Raw genomic sequence first — 6,808 nt, forward strand, 5'->3', positions numbered from 1 at the left:
TCAACCCTAGACTACTCGCATAACATGCGAGCCGGCTACTAGCAATTTGACGCCTAGCCACAACTAGGAACAAATTCTATTTTTACTCCATTTTTTTCTTTTTCATGCTTTATCACTAAGAACCTATTATCGAATTCTAAGCATAATAAATAGATTAACCTTGAAAACAATCAGATCATAACAACAATCTAGCCCTTAAGCATTCTCCAAGACTTAGTGAAATTACAAGTGCTTCTAGCATGTATATCAACCTACACGACTCAATATCACTTTAATGCTATCACTACACTCGCATTAATATCACAATTCAGTCGATAAATCATCGCAAAAGGGATCATGGTATATGCATGAGCTACATGACATGATAAACAAATAAAGCTATAAAATAAATAAAAAAACTATATGGCAAAAATTATGCAACTATATGAACTAAATTATCATGAATATGCATCTATATGACACACACAAAATATTCCTTAACTACCACCCCCAAACTTAAAATCTCCACTGTCCCTAGTGAAGGTAGTAGAAAGGAACACAGGGTATACCTACTCGGAGTCATCATCATCATCACCCTCAGTGGGTGGAGTATCAGGCGGCGGGTATGCAGAGTCCTCACCAAAAACTGGCCAGTGGATATCAGCTCCAAGGCCCCGAAAAGCAGTCCCTAACGCAAGGGTGAGCTCCTGAGCAAACCTGCTCTGCGTTTCGTACATGGCATTCATCCGCCGTGAAAGCCTCCTATAATGGGTATCAGCATCCCAGCACCCTCCTGAGCTCTCGAAGAACCAACCTCATCACGCCTAGGCCTAGCCATAGTAGCACCTCGTGCTGGACGCCCTCCTGGAAGACGATAACCCAGCCCATGCTCCTCGGGCTCACCACCGGTCCACTCCTACATCCCATTCAGAGTCCCAGAATCAATCGGAGCGGCCGGTAACTGCAACTGCTCATGAGCCGGCCAGTTCACTCCTACTGCTCGGCAAAGCTTCGTAACCGTGGATGCATAAGGGATGTTCATATGCTTAGCTCCCCTCAAAAACTTCAGAATTCCTTGGTAGATAAACTCACCAAGGTCCACATAGTACTCCTCATGAAGAATTCCCCACAACAACTGTGCCCTCTCAACTGTGACCTCGTGTGCATGCGAAGAAGGAAAAATATTAGCACAAATAAATGCATTCCATGCACGGGCATACCTGTTCATAGCGATCGCCAGGAAGTGACGATATTCATTAGTGCCGGTCTTGAAGGTCCAAACTGTGCCCGACCTACAGAGAGGAGCACAAATCAAATCCAAGTCAAAATCCTCAGCAGTCTTCTCATTCCAGTTCTCCTCCTCGGGCTTCCTCTCTCGCTGCCCAATCACACGACGAATCGCCTCTGGGTGATAATCAACCGTCAGCCCTCGGACCACAGAAAACCCATTTTTTCGGCCTTTGCGTTCGCATAGAACTCGCGAACCACGCTCATCAGCACTGCTTCAGGCGACTCACAAAAAGCTATCCACCCCTTCTCTGCAATCATGGGTAGCAACTCACCATCCCTCCCCGATGGTAAAAACCCTCTCTCCTTCAGAATCGGCTTCCCCAAAAGCCTAGTGTACTCCTCCTCCGCAGCTCTGTCATTCAACCGAGGCCTTGCAGCAGTACCCCTCGATGAATCAGCAGTAGGGACTGTGCTGCTGCTATCAATAGTTCGTGTTCTCTTGGGTGCCATTGAATCTTGAATAAAAGTGTTTAAGAACTGAGTTTTTGTGTTTGGGAGAGAGTTTGAGTGTAGAAAGTTTGTGGGAGATATGTAGGATAAGTGTATGTATATATAGGGTGTGGATTAGGTTAAATTATATTAGGAGTGGGGTTGAGGGATAAAATCATGGGGTAATAGGAAAAGAATTCGTGGGTTTATGGGCTGTGATGGTTTTTTTTAATTTTCTGATTTATTTTGTATTTTTATGAACTGTAAAAAAAATTCTGGCAGCCGACCCCTGAGCGGTCGCTCAGTAGAGCTGAGCAGGCGCTCAGGGGGTCACTGGAAAAAAAAATATTTGCAGTCCTGTTTTTCTGATTTTTTTGTATTTTTGGATAGGTTATTAACTTCTAAGGGTTCCTGTAACAACAAAACATGGGTTGCCTCCCACGCAGCGCTTCTTTTTCTTCATTAGCTTGACGTTGCGTACCTGTCTCAAGTAGTCAATAAAATGGCACTAACCACTTCTCGGTTTGCCATGTCCCCATAGTAGTGCTTCAAACGCTGACCATTAACCTTGAATGCTTGGTCCGGATCATTCTCAAAAATTTCCACCGCTCCATGTGGAAACACAGTTTTGACAATAAAAGGTCCAGACCACCTTGATTTCAACTTCCCAGGAAAAAGTCGGAGACGAGAGTTGAATAAGAGAACTTGTTGCCCCGGCACGAATAACTTAGGATGTAGCTTCCTATCGTGCCACCTCTTCACCTTTTCCTTGTACATTTTGTTGTTCTCGTACGCTTGAAGTCGAAATTCATCAAGTTCATTAAGCTGAAGCATTCTTTTCTTACCAGCTGCATCTAAATCCAGGTTCAACTTTTTCAACGCCCAGTAGGCCTTATGCTCAAGCTCCGCAGGTAAATGACATCCCTTACCGTATACCAACTGAAATGGGGACATACCAAGTGGAGTTTTGTATGCTATTCTGTAAGCCCAAACAGCTTCATCGAGCTTTAAAGACCAATCCTTCCTTGACGGACAAACAACCTTCTCTAGAATGCGCTTGATCTCTCTGTTAGACACTTCCGCTTGACCATTTGTTTGCGGATGATAGGCAGTAGCAACTCGATGATTCACATTATAATGCTGCATCATAGAAGTGAACTTACGGTTGCAGAAATGCGACCCTTCATCACTTATGATTACCCGAGGTGTTCCAAACCTTGTGAAAATCTGCTTATGAAGAAAATTCAGCACTGCCTTTGCATCATTTGTCGGTAAAGCTTTGACTTCTACCCACTGTGAGACATAATCAACTGCCAACAAGATGTACTGATTATTGCAGGATGAGACAAAAGGCCCCATAAAATCGATTCCCCAAACATCAAAGACCTCGACTTCAAGCATCACATTTAACGACATCTCATCCTTTCTCGTCAAATTTCCCACTCTGTGGCAACGATCACTCCTTAAAACAAACTGATGAGCATCCTTAAACAAAGTAGGCCAGAAAAAACCTGCTTGCAGAATACGAGCTGCCGTCTTCTCGCCACCATAGTGTCCACCATAAACCGTGGAGTGGCAGTCTTGTAATATCCCCTCCGTCTCACAGAACGGGATACATCTCCTGATGATCTGGTCAGCTCCCTGTCTAAACAAATATGGTTCATCCCACATATACCACTTCACCTCATGCAGAAACTTCTTCTTTTGAGCTGAGGTCAAATTAGGAGGCATTATATTGCTGACAAGATAGTTTACAATATCTGCAAACCATGGCTCTTCCTCCTGAACTGCGAACAACTGCTCATCCGGAAAAGATTCATTGATTAATGTCCTATCTTATGAAGCAGACTCGGGATTCTCCAACCTAGAGAGATGGTCAGATAATTGATTCTCAATACCTTTTCGATCCTTGATCTCTAACTCAAATTCCTGAAGTAAGAGCACCCAACGAATGAGTCTCGGCTTCGAATCCTTCTTGGAAACCAAATAATGAATGGCCGCATGATCAGTGAATATTGTTACTTTAGTCCCAAGCAAGTAAGATCGAAATTTCTTGAAACCAAAGACTATACCCAAGAGCTCCTTCTCCGTAGTGGTGTCGTTCATTTGGGCCCCATTTAAGGTCTTACTCGCATAGTAGACCACATGGAAGAGATTATTCTTGCGCTGCCCCAGAACTGCACCTACCGTATAATCACTCGCATCACACATCATCTCAAACGGCTCTATCCAATCTGGTGTTGTAATAACTGGTGCAGTGATCAAACTCTTCTTGAGAGTCTCGAATGCTGCCAAACATTCATCATCAAATTTGAAAGGCACATCTTTCTCAAGCAAATTGCACAATGGCTTAGATATCTTTGAAAAGTCCTTGATGAATCACCGATAAAAACCCGCATGACCAAGAAAACTACGGATTCCCTTCACAGAGATAGGTGGTGGAAGATTTTCAATAACTCCCACCTTGGCCTTGTCCACCTCCAGACCCTTTCTAGAGACTTTATGCCCAAGAATAATGCCTTCACGCACCATAAAATGACATTTCTCCCAATTGAGCACTAAATTAGTTTCCACGCACCTTTTAAGTACGGCACGAAGATTATTCAAACATTCATCATACGAATGTCCAAAGACGGAGAAGTCGTCCATGAACACCTCGACATTATTTCCAATCATGTCAGAGAATATAGCCATCATACATCTCTGAAAAGTGGCTGGGGCGCCACATAACCCAAACAAAACTCTGCGAAAAGCAAACGTGCCAAATGGACAAGTGAAGGTAGTCTTTTCCTGATCCTCTGGTGCAATACAAATCTGATTATACCCTGAATAGCCATCCAGAAGATAATAATAATCATGACCAGCCAACATGTCAAGCATCTGAACAATGAATGGAAGAGGGAAGTGATCCTTCCTCGTGGCTTTGTTCAACTTTCGATAATCCATGCATACTCTCCATCCTGTAACTGTTTGAGTGGGGATGAGCTCATTCTTCTCATTTGCCACCACAGTGATACCTCCTTTCTTAGGTACACATTGTACGGGGCTCACCCAAGAACTGTCAGAAATAGGATAAATGATGCCTGCATCTAGCCATTTCAGAATTTGTTTCTTCACCACCTCCTTCATGATAGGATTAAGTATGCGATGTTGTTCAACAGTCGGCTTACTACCTTCTTCTACCAGAATTTTATGCATCCAATAGGAAGGGCTGATCCCCTTGATATCTGCTATGGTCCATCCAATAGCCGATTTGAATTCTCTCAAAATCCTTAAGAGCTTGTCTTCCTCACTACCTGAAAGGTCAGATGCAATAATAACAGGTAAAGTAGATGCATCTCCTAAAAAAGCATACCTCAAGTGTTCAGGTAATGGCTTGAGCTCCAAGGTAGGTGCTTCCTCTATTGATGGTTTGAGCTTTCCTTCCGCATTCTTGAGGTCAGAAGTACCAAGAGATTCAAACGGCATGTCCAGCTTTCGCTTCCAGGGAGAAGCATTCAGATATTGTAATTGCTCATTGTCATCTTCATCATCACTGTCAAAATCCCCCACTAAAGCCTTTTCCAATGCATCAGACATTAGCATGCGATCGAGTTCCGAAATAACCGCAGAATCAATCACATCCACTTTTAAGCACTCCTCATCTTTTGTAGGGAATTTCATTGTCTTGAATACGTTGAAGGTCACATCCTGATCTTGTACCCGCATAGTAAGTTCACCTTTCTGCACATCTATCAAGGTACGGCCAGTAGCCAAGAAAGGTCTTCCCAAGATTATGGGAATCTTCTTATCTTCCTCAAAATCCAGAATAACAAAATATGCAGGAAAGAAGAGCTTATCCACCTTGACAAGCACATCCTCCACTATGCCCCTTGGGTAAGTAATAGAACGATCAGCCAATTGTAGAGACATGTATGTGGGTTTTGGATCAGGAAAATCCAACTTTTTAAAGATCGACAACGGCATCAGATTGATGCTTGCTCCCAAATCACAAAGGCACTTGTCAAAAGTCAACTTGCCAATGGTGCAAGGAATGGTGAAGCTACCTGGATCTTTCAGCTTTGGAGGTAACTTTTGCTGCAGAACAGCGCTGCATTCTTCCGTGAGAGCAACGGTCTCAAGGTCATCCAGTTTCACCTTCCTTGAAAGAATATTCTTCATAAACTTTGCATAACTAGGCATTTGCTCCAGAGCCTCAGCGAAAGGTATATTGATGTGAAGTTTCTTGAACACCTCCAGAAACTTACCGAACTGTCTATCCAGCTTTTGTTGCTGCAATCTCTTAGAAAAAGGTGGTGGAGGATAGAGTTGTTTCTCCCCTGTATTACCCTCAGGCAGAGTGTGTTCAACAGTAGTCTTCCTTGATTCCACCGCTTTCTCCTTTTGCATAGCTTCTTCATCTCTAATTTTAGCTTCTCCTTCTTTTGGCTTTTCAGCATCAGTAACTTTTCCAGACCTTAAGGTAATAGCCTTGACTTGCTCTTTAGCTTCCTTCCTGCCTGGTACTTTCGTGTCACTGGGAAGAGTGCCAGGTTGATGATTGAGCACTGCATTGGCTATTTGACCAATTTGGTTTTCCAAGGTCTTGATAGAAACCGCCTGACTTTTGCATAACAGCTTAAGTTCTTCAAAATTAGCACTAGTAGGTGCAGCTGTACTTCCCTATTGAGGATATGATTGCCTTTGAGCATACTGCTATATTTGATGGAATCCAGGTGGATTAAACTATTTACTCACACCTTATTGATATGGTGGCTGAATAGCATTCTGATTATTACCCCAGCTGAAATTTGGATGATTTCTGTTATTAGGATGATAAGTAGCTGGCACAGGCTGCTGTTATCGCTGATAATTATTCACATACTGAACAGATTCGTTGACAAGAGAACACTGATTCGTAGCATGAGAACCTGCACAAAGCTCACAAACCATGGCTATTTGATTAACTCCATATGTAGCCAGAGAATCAACCTTCATTGACAGCGCTTGAAGCTGCGCTGCAATAGCGGTGGCTGCTTCGACTTCCAGAATACCTGCTACCTTCCCAGACATCATCCTTTGAGTTGGGTTTTGATGCTCATTTGCAGCCATAGTCTCGATAAGATTATAA

The sequence above is a fragment of the Apium graveolens genome, chromosome 2 (genome assembly GCF_009905375.1).
Source record: "Apium graveolens cultivar Ventura chromosome 2, ASM990537v1, whole genome shotgun sequence".
NCBI lineage: Eukaryota > Viridiplantae > Streptophyta > Magnoliopsida > Apiales > Apiaceae > Apium > Apium graveolens.